The sequence below is a fragment of the Dysidea avara genome, chromosome 5 (assembly GCF_963678975.1).
Source record: "Dysidea avara chromosome 5, odDysAvar1.4, whole genome shotgun sequence".
Taxonomy (NCBI): Eukaryota; Metazoa; Porifera; class Demospongiae; order Dictyoceratida; family Dysideidae; genus Dysidea; species Dysidea avara.
The window spans coordinates 18,376,553-18,399,172 of NC_089276.1; the positions used below are offsets into that span (position 1 = coordinate 18,376,553).

General features: G+C 39.2%; 2 protein-coding genes across 22 annotated transcripts in view; one reads left to right on the plus strand and one right to left on the minus strand.

Annotated features, from left to right (window-relative positions):
* The window catches only part of LOC136255908 (exosome RNA helicase MTR4-like), a 247,932-nt gene that overhangs the window by 184,990 nt on the left and 40,322 nt on the right, over positions 1 to 22,620 (plus strand). The window lies entirely within an intron of this gene.
* The window catches only part of LOC136255906 (uncharacterized), a 189,933-nt gene that overhangs the window by 155,596 nt on the left and 11,717 nt on the right, over positions 1 to 22,620 (minus strand). The gene's annotated exons all lie outside the window — the stretch shown is intronic.

Here is a 22,620-nt window from a genome sequence, read left to right on the forward strand (position 1 = left end):
TGATACTCCTATAAACACACGTATGAACTGGGTACAGGAGCCATGGCTCATATCAATGGGACCCTGTGTGTGTCGAGATGAACTAGAAACATTTATTATTATTATTAGTAGTAGTAGTAATTATAGAATACGTAATGCAAGTTATTAATAGATTGTAATCACGTGATTTGCATGCTTGTACATGTGATCATTAAGAGTTATAGGGTGATATTTGTATCGTCTTCCTCCTGAGTAATTCTATGCAAGTGAGCCACTAACAGAGTTTCAAGCAATCACTTTGACCACCACATTAGAAGGTTTACAAAGCAGGAAGGACATTTGATGAACCTCAAAGGAAAATAACAGTGCTGATTGAACAAAAAGAAGAATTACAGACAGACATCTACAAATGCGAAGAAATTCAAACCAGTATTGTCAAAAAGATTGCTCAACTCCAGTTTCTACTTTGTTCTCAATCTCAAACAACTTGTCCTTCAAAACCAGTATCACCTGCAGTTACAGATGTTTCGTTGACCTCAAAACTGCCAGTCACTCCTCAAACCTACAAACACTAGTTCACAGTCTGTCACTAATCAAGGAGATCTAACTAACACAGAAGACACTCCACAACAGCCACCCATTGATTCAACAGCCACTATACCCCCACAGAACCCAGTCTCTAGATACAATGTGAGCCATTTACCTAAGCTTAATGAGACCCCCTAATGTAGCAACCATTTTAGGACAGTTTTGATGCTGCTATCAACTCAAACCTTGTAATAAGCAACATACAAAAACTTAACTATCTCTTACAAGAGGACACAGCCAGGGTGATATCAGGTTTTCCTCTCATCAATGACAATTATTTACCATCAGTTGAACTGCTTTGTAGCCGATTTGCTCAACCTCACAAGTTATTCAATGCTCATATGTAGACACTCATTGACCTGCCAAACTCTAGTAACTCTCTCACTAGCCTGCAACAGTTTCATGATTCAATTGAGAGCCACACCAGAAGCCTTACTGCACTTGGAAAGAACAGTGACTCCTATGGCGATTTACTTGTGTAGAACTAACTGTTTTATAAGTGTTGTGAAATATATTTTTATATCATGTATGCATAGCTATCAACACCTACCCACACACTTGATGTAACACCAGACTTGTAAATAGGAACAAAAAGAATTAGTTGTATTGTGATTTGTGACTGAGTTGTTGTAAAAGAAATCACTCGTACTACTACACTTGTACCCATCACTCTTGGGAAACTGCCTACAGAGATTAATTAACCCCCTCGCGGCCAAATTTGCAGAGGCCTCCGATCTACTGCTTCTAAACTGCAATAACTTACACATCATACCAAATAATCCTATAAAACTAAATTTACTGGCTATAGAACAAGGAATTCGATTATTGAGTTGTTGTTTACACAAGAGCAACCACAAAGCCATTATATAACTTCGAAGTGCAAAAATCTGCCTAAGTGAAACCAAATGTAAAATTTCACTACTTTACAGGCTAGGACTATTAATAATAACACAATAAACATCGCTAACCTGTTTACAGTTAAAGCAATGATCACCATATCTGGTTTTCCAGCATTTGAGCAAGTGCGCATGCGCATACAGGCACGAGGTCACTGTTTTGAGGCATACAAAAGTTACAACACACTACTCCAACCTATATAATCCTTCTCCTTACTATTTCTCTTCATTATTAGTGCCATTATCGCATTGAAGAATCGTCTACAATGCTTGTTATCAACATTCTGAAAGTACATGATTGTATCACCTAAACACTCGATAGTGCACGAGAGACCAGTTACACCTGTTCCCGTTCACTTAAGGGAATGGCCGTTACAGGATAAGTGCAGGAGCTCCTAAAATGCTTGACTGAAGTTACAGAGCACTTAGAATGTGATGCTATGGGTGTTTATATATTGAAACTGCCATATGGAGGTTATGGCGGTGAGAGAGTTAAGAGAAACCTAGCCGGAGAGTGACGCAGTGAAGAATGAACACTTAGTGAGCTACAATCTGCACTACTTGTGGAAATCGCATTCTAGAAATCACTACCTCTAGTTCCCACAAGCATCCTACTGCTTCATTCCTTGTTAACTCCCATAACACTAGCAACCCAGAGATCAAAAAGAAGTATCCATGTGTTTATTGGTTCTCACCCTCCATCCAATTGTTTAGTCACTGCTGACCCTAAAAAGTGTCTCAAACAACAACGACTCTGTTTTAACTACTTAGCTCATCACAAGAGTTCGCAGTGTCAATCAAAGAACCAGTGCTGCAACTGTAAACATAAGCACCACACAAGTCTTTGCACAGCTGCTGATAGTGAAATAAGTTCCAAGCAACCACAAACTCCACCACCTGTAGTACCACCTCCTACCACTGAGACTACCACACAAAACCCAGCTTTGCCAAATACTGCAGTTCCCACTGTTTCTTCTATCTCACCAGAGACAATTCTTCACTCTAACAATAGAAACTTATGTCTACTCAAAACTGTTGTTGCCCCTGTTTCCAGTTCTAGTTGTCGTGCTGGAGCAAATGTTTTATTTGACGAAGGCTCACAGTGATCTTTCATGTCACAGTGTCTAACGAACACTTTACAGTTACAACCACTCAAGAAAGAGATGATTTATCTATCAGCGTTTGCATCACAGACACCATCACCTCAGCATTTGCAAGTAGCAAAGATCTACCTTGAAACTAAGACTGGCACTAAGCTACCATTATTCTTACCAACCATTGCTTCCCCTCTTCAGAACGCTGTTCAATCACAACTTACCCAGTTACCATACCAACAATGGTTTACACTTGCCCACCCAACCACCTCTGAGAAAGAATTCGAGCTTTCATTGCTTATCGGAGTAGATCATCATTACTGGGACATCATCGAAGATCACATCATCCGAGGAAGTGGACCCACAGCCATGAAATCAAAATTATGATATGTACTTTCAGGGCCACTCCCACACTCTATTAACACAGCCACAAGTGCTCTTCACATTGCTGCTGTACAGACCAATGAATATGACTTGCAAAGGTTCTGGGCTGTTGAAGCATCTGGTACATCACCTTCCTGTACCACCAACAACGAATCCATACAGTACTACATTGACTCTTTCATTTCGAGAAACAATGATGGATCCTACACTGCAAGATTTCCGTGGAAGGAAAATCATCCTCCCTTACCAACTATTTGATCTATATGTGAGAAAAGAACACTCTCCTTAGTCAACAAGTTGGTACAAACTCCTAAACTGTTATAAGTTTATGACAGCATCCTGAATGAATAAGGTTTTATTAAACAAGTACCAACACTGACATTCACCAAGAATTGTCACTACATACCACATCATGCAGTCAAGAAGGACTCAACTACAATGCCGATAAGAATTGTTTACGACTGCAGCTGCCATGAATCCAAGGACTCAAAAAGCTTAAATGATTGTTTAGAGGTTGGCCCAACTTTTCTTACTGACATGTGTTCTGTTCTCCTTAGGTTCAGAGGTCATAGTTTTGGTATCTCAACAGACATTGAGAAGGCCTTCTTCCATGTCCAGCTCCACCCCCATGACAGGGACTTCACATGATTCCTATGGCTGTCAGATGTAACCAACCCCAACAGTGAGTTCAAGGTGTACCGTTTCAAAGTAGTATTGTTTGGTGCAACCAGTTCACTATTTATATTACATGTTGTACTGTTTCACCACCTACAACAGTCATACACTCTAACAGCAGCTAACATGTTAAGAAATCTGTATGTCAACAGCATAATCACTGGATGTACTACACCACAACAAGCCACTCAATTCTATCGCGAATCTAGATCCATCATGTCTGAGGCAAGATTTAATCTTCGAGCTTGGGCATCCAATTGTACACAACTCAACACTCTAGCATAACAGGAGAATGTGGCTGATAGCACTACCTTAGTCAATGTACTTGGCTTGCAGTGAGGCACTGTTACTGATAAACTTCACTTTATCCCAAAGATGATCCTTCTTCAGAACCACACTACCATTGTAGTCACAAAGAATGTTTGATCCTTTAGGTTACCTGGCTCCAGTCACAGTCCAGGCTAAACTGTTCCTTAAGAAACTCTGGCAACACAAGATCAATTGGGATGACCCACTAAAGAACAGCCCTAAGGATGAATGGCTTACCATAGCCCATGAAATTGAAGATGTCACCACTGTTTCCATGCTGAGACATTATTCTGCTACTAACAGTTCCAATACAAGTCCACAACTACATGTTTTTGCTGATGCCAGTTTGAAAGCTTATGGAACCATGGCTTACCTCACAGCTGGAGACAAAGTAACTTTCATTATTGCCAAGTCCCCAGTAAAGACATTGACTTTACGAGATTAGAGCTGATGGCTGCCATACTTGCTAGCAGGGTAAGCAAGCTTATTGTAACTCCTTGTCATTACAGGTCATACCACTACACCCTTGGTCAGACAGTCAGATCGTCCTCTACTGGATTCAATGTAGTAAGAAGCTCCCCTCCTTCATTTCTCACTGTGTCACTGAGATTAAGGATCTTACCAGCAATGCACCATGTAGGTACTGCCCAACTGATGACTGAGTTTACACATGATGAAATCGTCTACACTTTGGTCATCTGGCCCATCATAGCTTACAAGAGACACTCTTTGGCCAACATGGAAGTCCTCACCAGACATTCAAATTCATGCTGCTGTAATCACTGCTGAAGAATTTACTCCATCTCAGCCTACTACTGAACCAATACACTGTGTCATTGATCTGAAGAAGTTCATAAGCTTGTTGTCACCACTGCTTATGTCCTCCATTTCATAGCAAACTGTAAACCTGGTGGAACCAAGCAAACAAGAGCACTGATACCACAAGAACTGTATCATGCCAAGATAAATGAAATAGGTGAAGAGCTGTCAACTTCAAGTATACAGAAACAATTGACATTGCTGCGGCAGTTACGTTTTTATCCGATGTGGAGGGAGAATTCATAATGCACCACTGAGTCAACTTACCAAGTTTCCGTACCTATTACCACCTAAACACCATCTTACCACCTTCATTGTACCAGTACTCACATCACACTGTACCATGCTTGTGTCAATAGCACAGTTACTGCTATCAGACAAGAGTATTGGATTCCCACAGCAAGACAATATGTTAAGAGCTTACTGCATTACTATACCTAATGTGCAAGATATCAGGGGAAGCCATACATGGCACCAGATCCAGCACCTCTTCCACAATCTAGAACACAAGATTTACCTCCATTTACAGTATCTGGAGTAGACTTCACTGGGGTGCCCTATGTTCAACAAGACAGGAATGAGGTGAAAGATTGTGTCTGCTTGTTTACGTGTGCCACAACCAGAGCTATACACCTGGAAGTAGTCACCGATCTGTCAACTGAAACATTTTTATTTGCTTTTCGCAGATTTACCAGCCACAAAGGTTTACCTTAGGTTGTTATCTCTGACAATGCATCCACTTATCTGTCAGCTACAGAAGAATTAACTGAGCTGTTCAATTCAATAGATCTAGCAAACACACTGAGTAAACAAGTGGAAATTCATACCAAAGAGGGCCCCCTGGTATAAGGGTTCTGGGAGAGGTTGATCGTACTAATGAAGAGCTGCCTTAAGAAAGTCTTGGGAAGAGCACATATTAATCTCCTAACTCTACAAACTCTAATGGTAGAAAGTGATGCCATTCTAAATGACCAACTCTCACCTATGTCTCAAGTGATGCCCTGGACCCAGATCCGTTAACACCTGCTACCTATCTACCCTATAGACATGTTGAGGAAGATGAACTGACGGATCCTACTAATGGAGATGAAGCACAGATCCAGAAGAGAGCTAAAAAACAAGCACCGATCATAAAACACTTTTGTTCCAGATAGAAGTACGAATATCTGACATCAGTAAGAGAATTTCATAAAATTTCCAGCAACAACCAACAGAAGGTCAAGACAGGTGACACTGTGCTAATACATGATGATAAACCCCGTGTAGATTGCAGCTGGAGACTAGCTTCATTGAAGATGGTGGTAATGGACTGATTCGTGCAGCAAACATACGCACTTCAACCGGTAAAACAAGCAGACTGATCACTAAGTTATACCCACTAGAAGTCAACATTAATGTGGACACTGCTGTACTTAATACAGAATCTGATGATCCTACTTCTAGCAGCAAGATGTGTACTACTGACTCCTCCACCTTACCTGATAGTCATCCTCAGAGAGAAGCAGCCAGAAGGGGAAGAATGTGAGTTTCAGAGTGGACCAAAACTTTACGCCCCCCAACCCCGGAGGATGTCGCGATCGAGATGAACTAGAAACATTTATTATTATTATTACTAGGACCGCGTCACATACAACCAAGTACATACACCAACGTTGCAACCTACCCATTGGGAAAGTATAAACAGTGCCATAGGCAGCACTCAGAGTAGTGTGTGTGTACCAGTGGAAATGATACATATGCATACATACACAGGCAAGGGAGTTTAACTGGCATCAGAAAACCACAATACTAAAACACAACCTACACAAAAACCAAGTTAAGTTAGCTATATTGAAAGTAACTATATATTGTAGGTGTGACATGTCTCTGAAGATGACTCAGCAGTGAAGTGAGGCTATGCACAACAAGGGACATGGTGAAGGCACAATTAGCAATTGGTACCAATCAAGCCAATATGGCACAACAGACTCTGTTGTAACTAGAGGCCACTGGTGATGTGCCAGTATAACAGCGGTGTGGCATTGGCACAGTGATCACAGTCTATAATATTATGCATACAGCCATGCACAACATACACAAGATAGTTACACATTGTTGTATATGCAGTACTGCATGGATGTCTTGTTTAGCTATTACAGACTCACAGTAGAGTAGTAGTTAAGCTGAGTGGAAAATAATTCCAGCCGCTAGCAAGCCAGATGAAGGATGAAGATGTATAATACAACTACTGGTACAAGTATTACATTACTCATTACTCATTACCTTGTTGTTCCAGCTGGTTGTTTACCAGCGCATCAGCTGGTATCCCAACTGGTCATCAGCTGGTAGTTCACTGCATGATGCCTGGAGCACATATCCTGCATACAAAATACACATTTACAAACATTTAAACATACTTGTAATGTTGTTGTTTATGTGTAATCTTCTCCTTTGAGCAATCTGTAATTAAACAAGGGTGTGGTGCTGGGCGTTATATAGAATTACACATACGGTAAAGTCGTCCGCATGAACAGGCGTACTTATTATATGGTTGTGCCTTCATTCACAGGCGAATCTATCCCCACTTAGTTCAAGTCTCTAGACCTCATAGTTTTCTCAAACATTATTTATTTATTTATTTCATTCATTATTAATGACGTAATTTTAACCACATTTCGTATTATTCTAGTACTTGGTTGTATAACTAGGCCCGGGGCAAATACAACCAAGTACAATCACCAACGGGACAACCTACCAATAAGGCAGTGCATGACCAGTACAGTGTGTGTGTGTGTGTGTGTGTTGGCACATAAATGCAATTATAATCAGATACTTAAGCTTTATTGGGTATAATCAAGACAACAGCCACATGCACTCTAATATCATTATACACATATATAGCAGTCCCTCAGAATTCATACTTAATTAAGTCTAGGATATTAATTTATGCACCTGTACACAATTTGTGTCCTCCTCATGTGATACCAGTTGTTTAAATGAGGATGGATCAGGGTGATGGATTAAGACATGGCTGGAGTTGCCAAGAGCAGACCACAGTGATATCCGGGACAAAAGAAGCTGAGTATTTCCACTATGTGTCACACACAACCGCTACCTGACTCAGTCCGCTGAGTTACATTTTTAAGTATGAGATTGGTCAATATGTCAAAAAATGGTCAGATGGTGTCAATTGGATACACTGCAAGATGAAATAAAATGTGTAGCAGAACGCTGTGAAAGGTGGCAGTGTCTTCAAATGAATACTCATGGATATGACACGTCAGTGGTGTGCAGACACTGAATGGTAGCTACAGTAGTGATTGGCACTTCACAGCAACAGGAGATAATATTTTATGTATTGTTACTGGGTAGTTAAATACAAACACAGTACAAACAATGCAAACAGTATTACATGAAAACATAGTAGCTATACCTCTGTTAATAATCCACCTGAACGCATGTACTGGCAGCTGGCATGGAGACTTGTGACACTTACAGCGGCACCTGGCACTTGTCTGAACAAAGATCTGGACACAAACAATTAGTAGACAAATTAATAGTAGACTTGTGGATGGTCACTCATGGTCGCTAATCTTCTCTGGGCCTTTAGAAACATGGGTGTGGTGCTGGGTATTATATAGAATTACACGTCCGCTCAAGTCATCAGCACGAACAAGTGTAATTATTGTACGTCTGTGCCTTTGTTCACCAGCAAGTCGAACCCCGGTTAATGCAAGTTCACAGGCCTTGTAGTTTTCCCAAACATTATTTATTTATTTACTTATTTCATTCATTATTATTATTTATGATGTAATTCTAACCGCATTTCGTATTATTCTTAGTACTTGATTGTCTAATTATTATTACTAGGACTGCGTCACATACAACCAAGTACATACACCAACGTTGCAACCTACCCATTGGGCAAGTATAAACAATGCCATAGGCAGCACTCAGAGCAGTGTGTGTGTACCAGTGGAAATGATACATATGCATACATACACAGGCAAGGGAGTTTAACTGGCATCAGAAAACCACAATACTAAAACACAACCTACACAAAAACCAAGTCAAGTTAGCTATATTGAAAGTAACTATATAATGTAGGTGTGACGTGTCTCTGAAGATGACTCAGCAGTGAAGTGAGGCTATGCACAACAAGGGACATGGTGAAGGCACAATTAGCAATTGGTACCAATCAAGCCAATATGGCACAACAGACTCTGTTGTAACTAGAGGCCACTGGTGATGTGCCAGTATATCAGCGGTGTGGCATTGGCACAGTGATCACAGTCTATAATATTAATGCACAACATATAGGAGATAGTTACACATTGTTGTATATGCAGCGCTGCATCGGCTTCTTGTTTAGCTATTACAGACTCACAGTAGTAGTTAAGCAGAGTGGAAAATAATTCCAGCCGCTAGCAAGCCAGATGAAGGATGAAGATGTATAATATAACTACTGGTACAAGTATTACATTGCTCATTACCTTGTTGTTCCAGCTGGTTGTTTATGAGCGCATCAGCTGGTACCCCAACTGGTCATCAGCTGGTTGTTCACTGCATGATACTTGGAGCGCATATCCTGCATACAAAATACACGGTTACAAACATTTAAACATACTTGTAATGTTGCTGTTTATGTGTAAGGTGGCCTCTGGCTCTGTTGTAGTCACTTCGCGGACGTTACTAATCTTCTTCTTCGAGCAATCTGTAATTAAACAAGGGTGTAGTGCTGGGCATTATATAGAATTACACATACGGTAAAGTCATCAGCACGAACAGGCGTACTTCTTATACAGTTGTGCCTTCATTCACAGGCGAATCTATCCCCACTTAGTTCATGTATCTAGGCCTCGTAGTTTTCTCAAACATTATTTATTTATTCATTCATTCATTATTAATGATGTAATTTTAACCGCATTTCGTATTATTCTTAGTACTTGGTTGTATAATTAGTGGTAGTAGTAGTAGTAGTAGTAGTAGTAGTAGTAGTAGTAGTAGTAGTATTTGCCTCGCTATTGAGCGTATTTATTTGCCTCGCTCTACATGTAATTCTTTTAATGAAAAGTAGTAGTAGTAGTAGTAGTAGTAGTAGTAGTAGTAGTAGTAGTAGTAGTAGTAGTAGTAGTAGTAGTAGTAGTAGTAGAAAGTGAAAGTAAACTTGAAACACCCCCGGAGGGCTCATTGCAAATGAGAGATACTTCTATTGATGCTGTGTTGCGTCCTGTGCCATTGGAGGACGAACCAAGTGGGTTTGTACAGTTAGTGGGCTGTGTGGAGGACTGTTTGTCTGATGTTACTATTACTGAGGAGCTGAAAATTGCGTTTAAGCAGTTACATAGCTGTCTCTTGGAGATTGACACTTTGGACCTCGCTGAGAGGCAGGCATTGCCAAAATTGATTGACAACAAAGTTGGTAAGAAGTGGCTACACATGATGAATAAGTGTATAGATGAATGTGTTCAGAAACAAATTATTTCAATCTCTCAGTGTGATTGTTTAGTATATGCAGGTGCAATGGCGGTCATCAGGTTGTCTGGCCAACATGTTGAAAAAGCTGGGAGGAGGGGTCGACAGGATGCTTGGAAACTCCGTCTGGAGTCACAGATAAAGAATTTTAGAAAACACATATCACAACTGTTGGCTATCCATCAATCTCCTATGTTAACTGCTCGATTGCGACATTTGAAAGCTCACTTGTTTAAACTCTATCATATAATGGATAACCCAACTTTTTTGATTACGTTAATGTACCTAATAAGGAGCAGGAGAAACTAACCAAATACCAACCACTTATCCGGGAGTTTTCTGAGTGTCATGGTCAGCCTGTTGGCATCATACCTATTGTTTTTGGTCATTCAGGTGTGGTGTCAGTTAATCAACAGGATTACTTGAAGCAAATCCCAAATTACAATGAGAACTTGTTTATTTTATTATTATTATTATTATTATTATTGTGATTTTGCTGCTGAAAGACATGGATACAAACTGGGGGGTTGGTATAAAACTAAACTAGACTATAAAATACAGCAGCTGGTGTGCTGATAAGAGCTATCAGCACCCAATTATAAGTTAAGATTACAAGGGAGCAACTAAAAATTACAAGTAAACTAATTAATTAACAAAGGGGTAATTGGGGTGGAACTACACCTATGACAAGGACATACAACATGATAAGTACAGTAATTATTGTCATCAAAGTTTGAAGTGAACATGGCCCAGAAGATGTTGTTTAACTGTCTCTTTAGTGTTGCTATAGATAGATCTAGATTTAAAGGTGGCAGTACATTCCATAAACGTGGTAAACGGTTAAAATAAAAGTGGCGGGAGGTGCTATATTTCGTATAATTATGAACTAGCTTGGAATGGGTTGATGATCTTGTAGAACTGTTGCTGTTAAAATGGACCCACTTGGAGATGTCAAAGTGTAAAGATGGATTCTTGATGGATTTAATAAAAAATAACAAGTCATTTAGTTCGTAAGTAAACATGAGGGGAAGCATCGACAACTTTAATAGTCTAGTTTTATAGGATGAAGTATAATCATTAAGAATGTACTTTGTGGCTCTCCGCTGAACCCTTTCCAAAAGCTGGATATCTTGAACAAGATTGGGTCGCCAGATTTGGGAGCAGTACATAAGTTGAGAACGCACCAAGGAGATGTATAATTGTTTCTTTGTCAAGATACAGTTGGTTGTAAAACTACGACGGATTAAGCCTAGCTGTTTGTAGGCTCTGGACACAACCATATTACAATGAGCAGACCAGGAGAAGTCAGTAGATATCATGATCCCAAGGTCTTTAATCAGTTCTGTCGATTCAATATTGTTATTGTTGAGGAAGTACTGAGCAGTACTATTATTGTTGCACCAAAAGTGTAAAACAGCACATTTGGAGCAATTAAATGATAAATTACGTAACACGGACCAGTTGCTGGCTATGTTAAGGTCCTCTTGTATAATGTTGAAGTCTTCAGCAGTCTTAGCTGTATGTATACACTTGGTGTCGTCAGCAAATAAAAAGGGCAGTAATTCTTTTAATAGCGAAGGAAAATCATTGATGTAAAGAATGAACAAAAGAGGACCAAGGATGCTGCCTTGTGGTACTCCTGATAATACAGGTAGCACCTCTGAAATAGAATTGTTAATACGTACTCGTTGTTGTCTGTTGAGAAGATAAGCCTGAAACCAATTCCACAGGTCACCGCGAATTCCCAGGGACCATAACCTGGTCAATAAGTCATTGTGGGGAACAGAGTCGAATGCTTTTCTTATATCAAGATATATCACATCAATGGGAGTGGATAATTCATGAGCTTCAATTACAGAGTTGATAAAGAGGAGTAGTTGTTGTAATGATGACCTGCCTCTAACAAAACCAAATTGTAATGGTGAAACAAGCTTGATTACTTTGTCAACTATCTTGTTGTACACTAATCTTTCCAAAATTTTTGAAAGAATACAAAGCAGTGAAATTGGACGATAATTTTTTATGTCTGTCTTCGGACCTGACTTGTGTATGGGAACTATAAGATGAGTCTGCCACTCACTAGGAAGAGAGCATGAAGTGATGGACAAGTTAATTAAATGATGGACAATAGGAGTAATTGGACCAGCACACTGTTTCAGTACCTCAGGGCTCATGGCATCAATCCCAGCTGCTTTACTAGCATCCAAGGAAGACAGACATTCAAAAACTTCCTCAGGTTGGATATCAATTGAGGACATAGCAGGTATGTCAGAAGGGTTGTCTGCAGTCTGTGGTTGGTCCATAAAACTTTTGGTAAAAACTGAGTGAAAGTATTTATTAAAACCATTGGCTATACCAAGATCATCATTACAAGAATCAGAGTCAAGCGACATGGCTGCTGGAATAGACCGATTGTTTTTAAGGCTTGAGATAAATTTATAAATTCTATTGGAGTTTGATGAGGAATATTGTTCCACTAGAGAGGATTCATAGGCTTGCCTTGAAGATGTTATGAGCTGTTGTAGGTTTTCCTCAGCTGATTTCAGAGTAGATTTATTGTGTTCTGTTGGATTACGTTTAACCTTTTTACGTATTGTGTGTAATTTGTTCAGATAGTGTTGTATTTCCGAAGTAAACCACTGGGGCCTATTGGGCGGACGTTGTTGTTTCTTTGGGATGTACTTGTCCATAGATTCATGTAATAGGTCCTTCAACCTTGCCCAAGCAATCTCAATGTTATCAGAATAGAAAATGGCATCAGCATTATTGAATGCAATAAATTGATTTAGGCCCAACCAGTCTGCTTTATTCAAGTTGTATGTAAGTTGCTTTCCATTTCTAGAGTTATGATGGTGAACAGAAGCATGAATAGAAAATGTTATTATAAAATGGTCAGATTGTAGTGGAAAATCAGTGAGGGGATGAACGACTAAGTCATTGATCAAGTCAGTATCACTGGTAATTACTAAATCCAAAATATTTCCATGAATGTGTGTGGGCACAGTAACATGCTGGAACAAGTTGTGATCAATTATAAGATCACAGAGGCGGTCAGAACTGTCAGCAGTAGAGGCAAAAGTTTGCCAGTCTATATCTGGAGCATTAAAATCACCGAGCAAAATGACATCCCCTGAGCAACTTAATGTTGTGATATAGGAGTAAAGGTCTTGAACATGATCAGTTTTGTAATTGGGTGGCAAATAGACAGCACAGATAATTAAGTTATGATGGGAGTGAACTGAAATTGTTACTATTTCTAGATTATCTGGAGAAGCAAGTTCAGTGGTTTTAAAGGTAGATTTCACTGCTAGCATGACACCCCCACCTTTGGAACAATGGTCTTTCCTGTATATGGTATAGCCAGTGGGGAGAATCTCATTGTTGTAAATGTAATCATGAAGCCAAGTTTCAGATATTACAATAAGACTAAAGTCTTGCGTATATATGAAAGATTGAAAATTTCTCAGTTTGTTAACAATACTACGTGAGTTCCACAAACAAGCAGTTAATTTCAAATGCTTGCTAATTTGATTTACAGGCAACAATTAATAGCCTCCAGAAAGCTGCTATCTTGGGGACCGTAAACATCTTAACATCTTTGAACATTGGCTGTACTTAGGCTTATGCTTGTATTGTCATTGTATTTCTGTACATACTGTACATGTGTGTCAATTCATTTGAATGAAAAGTAGTAGTAGTAGTAGTAGTAGTAGTAGTAGTAGTAGTAGTAGTAGTTGCCATCACGCAAATCAGTCTGCTCAAGGGCGGATGCTTATGTCGCAGCATTATCTGTTGATATTGATCTAACTCAGGCTACAGCTGATGAAATAAAGAATTTAGTCTGTGATCGTCAGAAGGTGTCTCGTTGGGAGACTTTGAAGAATAAGCCATTACATGGTAAGTTTATTAACTGGTTTGGTTCCAACCCTGTGGATCTATCTAGAAGTTTTCGTTGGCTTTGTGAGTTTTTACATAGTGAATCAGAAAGCACCATCTTTGCTATTCAGGACCAGGTTGTGAGGACTAGGGTGTATGAGGCAAAAATAATGAATCTGTCAGTACCAACTTTGATGTGTCGCTTATGTAGCAGTCATGAGGAAACTATTCAACATCTGATGGCAGGGTGCCCAATGCTAGCACCAACAAGTTATATCCATCGCCATAACATAGTGGCATCGGTGATTCACTGGCATCTATGTCATACTTTTGGCATTGGTGAAATTGCCAATAATTGGTATTCTCACCAACCATTGCCAGTGGTTGAGAATGCCAGCATCAAGATGTTGTGGGACTTTGACATCATCACCGTGTCCCACATCCCGAGCAATCGTCCAGACCTGGTAGTGTTTTTGAAGGAGACTCCAGAGAAGATTTTATTAATAGAGGTCTCTTGCCCGGCTGACATTAATGTACTGGATAAAGAAAATGAGAAGATCACAAAATATCAAAGATTAGCTGGAGAGATGTCAAGAACTTACTGTCAGCCGGCAGTGATTATTCCTGTTGTGTTTGGAGTGTCTGGAGTGGTTTCAAATAACCAGAAGAGACATTTGGAGAAGATTCCAGCCTTTACCCAATTAACTTTTGCTAACTTACAAAAGGCAGCCATATTGGGAACAGTTAATGTTCTTAATAATATCAATTTACGTGTGGTGTAACTTAGGCTTTGCTTGTTTCACCATTATTGTCTGTACAATGGTACATGTTAAATTTTATCAAATCCGTAGTAGTAGTAGTAGTAGTAGTAGTAGTAGTAGTAGCTACTTCACACTGTTTATATGTTTTCCAATGATGTTTGTCTCACCTTTGGGCTTGACAAGTGTGCAAAGTCCTCTGTAGTGAGGGGAAAGGTGGTTTCATCTGATGATGTTCCCCTATCAGACGCTTGCTCTATACGTGTATTGGGTGTTGGTGAGTCATACAAGTACCTGGGTTTTTATGAATCTGATGGACTAGATTGTGTCAAGAGTAAGGAGATGCTTACTGATTTATATAACCATTGATTGAAGCTAGTATGGAGCTCATTGCTCAGTGGACCTCGTAAGACAAGAGCTACAAACTCATTTTATGTTCCACTCTTGTCCTTTGGCTTTGGAATTGTTCCCTGGACTAAGAAAGAGATCCAGCAATTTGATGTTAGCACAAGGAGGATCCTATCAGCCAATAACAATCATCATCCTCGTAGTGCTATTGAGCGTATTTATTTGCCTCGCTCTGCTGGAGGTGTTGGGTTGGTGAACATTGAGAACTTGTATAACAGAAAGTTAGTCTCACTTGCTCATCATCTCTCTGTTTCTTCTGACCCTCTGGTCTTATTGTGCAGTAAGATTGACAGTGATTTGCCAAGGCGGAGCTCTGTGTTGTTCAGGGCCAGGGAATATTGTGCATCTCTATCTGTTACATCAGACTTCCAAAACATCTTGTTCTCTTCACTGAAGTCTTTGATTCGTGACTGTCAGTTTAGCCGGCTAATGTCCTCTATCATCGACAAACCTCTTCATGGTCAGTATTATGCACTTTTAAACAAGAATTCAATTGACAAGACTAGAAGTGTGTGCACGTGCTGGCTGAAAAGCCATGTTCACTCAGAGTCGGAGTCTACAATACTTGCCATTCAGAATCAGGCCATCACCACCAGAGTTCTTCAGGTTAAGATTATGAAGATGAGCATTCCTTCTATAATGTGTAGATTGTGTGGAGAGCATGAAGAATCTGTTGTTCATTTGTTGGCAGCTTGTCCATCATTGGCTGCCACTGCTTATTTATATCGTCATAACTTAGTAGCTGGAGTGGTGCATTGGCATTTGATGAGGCTGCATGGATTTTTACCTGGTTCCTCGTGTTGGTTCACTCATAGACCCCCTGCTGTGGTTGAATCATCGGCAGTGAAGATCATGTGGGATTTTAGCTTACAGTCTGCCAGTCACCACCTGAGTAATCGTCCAGATATTGTTTTATTTGACTATGACCTTAAGAAGATCTACTTCATTGAAGTTTCTTGTCCAGCTGATGTAAATGTGCCCTCTAAGGAGCAAGAAAAGTTACAGAAGTATCAATCATTGGCACATGATTATCACTTGATGTACAGAATGCCGGTGATAATTATCCCTGTGGTGGTTGGATGTACAGGTGTTGTATCTTCTAACTGTATTACTCACCTTCGTCGTATCCCAGACTTTTCTAACAATTTATTTTGTACCATTCAAAAGGCAACCATAATTGGAACTGTTCATGTCTTACGGTGGCCAAATGTCACCAATACAGGGGTTTGCAAAGTTCTTGCAAATCCCATAATTCAAATTCTCGCACATGTACATTACTGTTCTTATATTTATTTCAAGATTTATTGTCACAAACACTAGTGTCATCTACTAGAACTGCATACTCATATCTACTAGTGGGTATTTTTACATGATACAGTACAGTACTTCTTGTAGACGGTACCTCGTAATTCAAACTATTGCACATGTGCATTGTGATTGTGATTGTTATTAACCCATTAATGGCCACTGCCGCCATATGGCGGCATGGCATCATAACTCACTCATTGAATAAACTTTAGCCTCGCTATAACTTGTAAAACACGTTTCATAGCAAGATGCGCTGGTACTGAATGGACAAGCCTATGGAGGTCCCGTTTCTGGGATAACTGGATCCTTCCCAGACTAGTGCATGTTTGTTATGAAATAGCGTAAAGTGTAACCTGTTATAATAGGCAAATTAAATCGTTCTTCGACTTACAACCTGGTAGCTTATAACAAAGAAAGTGTTATACATCGATGGAGACAGGTAAAGTAGACAGTCGGCTACTTTATCCCAGACATGGCATGGTGGATGCGAGTGCAAATACACATGCGCAACAGCAGAAATGGGACGCATCACGAAGAAACTGGCTGTAGAATGTATCGCACTGTAAGTAAACTGTATAAAATAGTTCTTTGGAGTGTAACACACCTTAGTAAATAGCTAGTTGAGATTCCGTTGTTTGTTCGGGCTGGTTTTTACCGAAGTTTAGACTTTGTTGTTCAATAACTTCGTTGTGGTTACTGTTATGTAAACAGAAACAGCACAGTTGACCTCTTTAGTTTATAGTGAGTATTTAGATATATGGTTACTAAGTAATTCTATGTACTGGACGGTTAGTATGATGCGATTCAGCAATTCGGCCAGGGGTCCTGGAGAATTTGGCCGTCAATGGGTTAAAGTATAGGGTAGAGGCACAGCCTGTATACCCAATCATTTACACAATTACAACGATATCTATACAAAAATAAGTTTAGAATCAACAAGAAAAATTGTCCAACAAAGATTTAAAACTATTTATAGATCTAGCATTTACAACATCTGAGAGAAATCTGTTCCAATCATTAATAATCCTGTTGAAGTAAATACAGTGCATTTCAAATTCCTAGGCACAAAGCTAATAATAGCAATGAACTACTGTAGCTCAACTGTGTCATATTTGAACACTATCATTTGTAGTACTGTATGTAGACAACATTCATCTCGAGATAGACATAAAAACAATAACGCGCATGTACAAGTGTTTGAATTACAGAATTTGCAAGAACTTCGCAAACCCTGTAGAACAGGACAGTATGCTAATAAACACAGGTGCGTGCATAATGCATGTGAGAAACTCCAAGACGTGTAAATTCTCTGTACATCAATTTGCGGGATTTTGCAACATTAAAATTTAAGCACATGAGCACTTGGATCAAGAAAACAATCAATTATTCAAGGGCGGATTTAGGGGGGGGGGGGGGGGGGGGGGTACTTGGGGAGCTGAAGCACCCCCCTCCAAATTTTTACAATGAGCAAGCTAGAAAGCTTCTAGAAGCTGTAGTACAAGTGCAGTTGCATTTTATACACACGTATGGGCAATGAAAAGATGAAAAGAGCAATGGGAATAGCTAATCTTATCCAAGAATTACTAAGACGGGTTCAAAATTATACTTTTGGAGTAAGTCTTACCTTAGAAGCTGCTAAAATCGAAGTACTCTAAGGCCAACATTTATCAATACCTTGTTTCCCGTCCACCGCCCACATCAACTATTTGCTGCTGCATAAGTAATTATTATGTATTTCAAAATTTTAAAATATTTTGAAAAACACTTTTTTGATCTAATATTTTCGTTGCCACGTGTATACAGTGTTGATGTATGTAAGCATTCAAATAGTAACTTTTGGTCGCCAGCTAATTCCTTGGAGTATTGTAGAACTGTGTGAAGAAGACCAGATGTTTGCTGATTTGTTTTGTGTGATAAAAGCTGGCCAGTTTGATACTATTGTTGTTACAGACGATTTGAAATGCGCCCGATTAATAAAGACTTTTGTTGGTAATAAACCTGAAGCCTTAATGGTAACTGCACCAAATCATCGTGTTTTTACTGTGTGCATGCAGTTCGGAACTCTCATCAAGTTTTCAGTTGAATTACTAGCCGAATTGGCAACCCCTATCGCTTTCAGTTCCAGCACAAGTCAGCAGCGGAATGCATTTGCAATTTTTACTGCTTCCCAAAAGCAACTTCAACTTGGAGACAATGGGCTACCCTTTTGTGTTAAAGTAAAAGATAAAAGAGATTGTATGTACAATGATATACTTGCTCTCATGAGAAAAATGGGTGTTCGCTGGACTGATCCATTGGAGCATGGTGTGTCATTTTTGAGGTCACTTCGAGATACACTGTGGTACATAGACGGACATCACGACACCATTGCTGATAGAGCACCAAAGATTCCAGAAGTATTTGCTTCCTTTGTGGGTTGCAATTGTCCAGAAGCTCACAAACACCGCAAGCGTCCAATTGAAAACCTTAATCGTACTGAACTAAACCATCATGCACTGATCCTTCAGGATAAATTACAAGCTAGTTGGTTTAAGAAGGAAAACTTCAAGCAGCTAAAGGAGGCTGTCACAGGTTTAACGTCATCGATTCATTCATATACAGCATACTTAGAAGAAAAAAGCAAATACCAGAAAAGGCATCATGAATTGCTGTGCCCTTCATCAGCCACTGATTTTTCCCACACAGAATTTCTTCCGAAGATCTCTGCTAAAATTTCTTCATGTCTTAAGCCAACTGATAAAGCACTTAAGGAAATTGAACCATACACACCAGTAGCTATGATGGATTTTGCTCCAGAAGATAGAAGACGTAGATACGAGTAAGTAAATTCTAGTTACCACATGCACTACTATGATAATGTATACATGCCAGACCAATTAAGTGTGACCACTGGCATGCTACATATGTGATAAGTGTACTGTATAGTGTTATGTATTTTAAGTGAATTGTGAATGTCTGTTAATATTTAGGTACATGAAGGAATTGGAAAAGGGTCTTACTATGCCTAGCATGTTGTACACTTATTCTTCTAAAGGAAGTGTTTTAAATCACGATTTTCTTTGGAGGTTACCAGACAGCTCTAGTCCTCAAGAATCACTCTCATTAAATCAAAAGATAATTTTAAAGTTATCTGAAGACATGCCTGTGTTTCATACAAGGGCTATGAGACGGGAATTCATCAACCACTTTGGTTGTCTCATGAACGGAACTAAGCCATACGTCCTAAGAAATATTTACAGCGAACTAACGAAAGATTGTTGTTCTGCACGAACTCTAGAGGAGAGAGAAGTGGATGCCAGAGTTCAAGAGGTACTCTCAGCAGAAGATCCAGACCTAATCATTGATTTGAGATATTTTAATCATGGCCCTCCAACAAGGTATGCAGTGTTTTGGGAAAAATGTACCCAGTATATTTCAGAATACACTGCAGTGCATGAGAGTCATCATGGAGATACCTGTTTTATGGCTAAGGCTATATCTGTTCGTGATTTAATCAACCAAGTTTCAAAGCTTTGCCCACCAAATACTGCTATACCATCAGAACCATGGGTAAGGTTAAATTTTTGTCCACAAAATCCTCATGCTAAGGTCTCTGAACTACCACAGTAAGCTGAATGTCAAGCATGTAATTCAAAAGCGATTATTTTGAAAAGACCATCCAGATGCACATTATTGTGCTGCACTTTTTTGCTATCAACGTGAACTAGCTGTGAAATTTCGAGAGAATTCAACCTTTGTTTCCATTGACGATAAGCATAGAATTAAGGTTGGCGAGCCAGGGTACCTGTGGCTGCTGTTGAGCGAGGAAGACAAGTCATTGTATCAAGAATTGAAACTTTTGCAGTTGGAGACCATGACTTCACAAAATTTTCATTGATACCAAGTGTTATATTGCGAATTGACATTCCTGATAAATTTGAGGGCTCTTGGTATTCAGGCCAGGTACTAGTTGGTTTGAAAGATGCTGTATTCCAGGCTTCATCTCCATTACAGCATGCCACAGAACTACATTCTGTACTTAGACACAGTATTGGCTCCAGTACGGTGCTTTTATCTACAGTGATGGAGGTCCAGACCACAGGTTAACTTATGTGTCTGTTCAGTTGACTTTAATAGCTTTATTTTTGAATCTGAATCTTGATTTTTTGGTAGCATGCAGGACCGCACCAAATCATTCCTGGAAGAATCCAGTTGAAAGAGTAATGTCTCTGCTAAACATAGGGCTTCAGTGTGTAGGGATTATGAGATCAAAAATCTCAGATGAGACTGAGGAAAAAATTAAGAACTGCAACAGCTTAAAATAGTTAAGAGAAAAGGTTGGATCCAAACAGGGTGAAGTGGCTTTGTCTTTAAAACCATGCACTGATATGTTGAATGATATATTTAAGAGATTGGAATTGAAAAAAAAAAGGGTTTTGAAATATTTGATCTGCAACTGAAGATGAACTAGAAGATTTCTGGTCAGTTCTACTTTTCATTGACCGTACACTTACCTCTGATACTACTACAAAGAAAGCTCTGAAAAGCAAAGCAGATATATGTGCATTCATTAAGCACTGTTGTCAAATTCGGCACTATTCTTTTCAAGTAATGAAATGTGGAAACACTTCTTCTCTAATTTGTAAACCAGTTCGCCTTGATTTAGAGATATTTAAATCACTACACTACTTACCAGATCCAGTTCCTGGTGATGATGGCCATTATAGAAGCTTCAAAGAACTCTATGGGACCATCACAACTGAACAATATAGACCTTCTTTGAGTACAACAAGAAAACCTACGTGTGATGAATGTAAGGAATCAGGGATCAATCCCATCAAAAAGCCTGCCACCAAAGAAAAGTAAACCCTTTTTATGGATGTAGTTACTTTATGTTCAGTTTTATAGCAAACCCTCTTTCAAGTATGTAGCTACACGTTTTATGACAATAATGAATTTTAATTAAATAATAATAATAACCTCCTGCCCTTCCCTGCTTGATGCTTTTTACAGGACGGTAAACAAGGTATTGATAAATGTTGGCCTAATAGAAGAGTCAACTACTCTAATAGAACATCCATCGTTAAAACTATAATTTCAAGAAGTTACCAGAGTGCAAGCTGAAATAAGCTTATTCTTCTAGACCTGTGCACTGCTACCCTCACCATGTACCAATCACTTTTAATAGAAAGATTTATACCTTAAAATTAATGTACTAAATTATTGTATAAAACATCATTAATTGAAAATCTATTCTGAAAACAACTTTTCTGTCAAATAGCTTAAGTTTTTTAGGCTCTGCTACAAACTTGATTCTTGGGTTGAAATGCTTTCTCTTGCAAGTAAAACAATAGTCTTATATTTATAATAGTGAATTTCTTAGCATTTATAAAGTTTACAGGGCTGCAACATCTGAGAGCTGTTTGTTTTTGTTTCCTTTACTCAATCAAATTCCATGCTACATTTATCTAAATCTGGCAGCTTCTGGAGTTTGCATTACCAAATCCCTTGAAACTCAACTTTAAGCTTAAATTATACTGCAGCATTTATGCTGTCATGATCATTGTGTGCTAAAAAGGGGCTAGTTGCAGCCAAAAACTGGTTGTATTTGTAGACTAGTTGTAAAAAAATTATGGTAATGGATGGATCCATCACTTTAAAAGTTATATTGAAATAGCAACCTGCACCACAGAACAGTGTTCAAATATATGAAGTATGCAGACTCTGACCCCCTAGCACAGGTGAGTATGCTTCTTTGCACGCTCATGCATAGGTGGCGAAAGAGGGGTGCTGCAACTATTTTACTGGGGTGCTGAGCACCCCCAACTCAAAGCTGTATTGTGCAATAGTCGTCACATGAACTTCCAGAAACTTGTCAATCATTATATAAATACTCTAATAGACCAGTCATCCCAATAGAGCAGTCACTCTAATACAATTCAAGCATGTATTAAAATAAAATTAATAGTACTAGTGTTTGATTAACAGCTGAAACCACCGAAAATGCCTCCAAATTTAATTTCCTGACATGTAATTTTCAAAGTTTACTGCACGGCATGCCCCCAGACCCCTTAGAATTCACACCTACTGCTA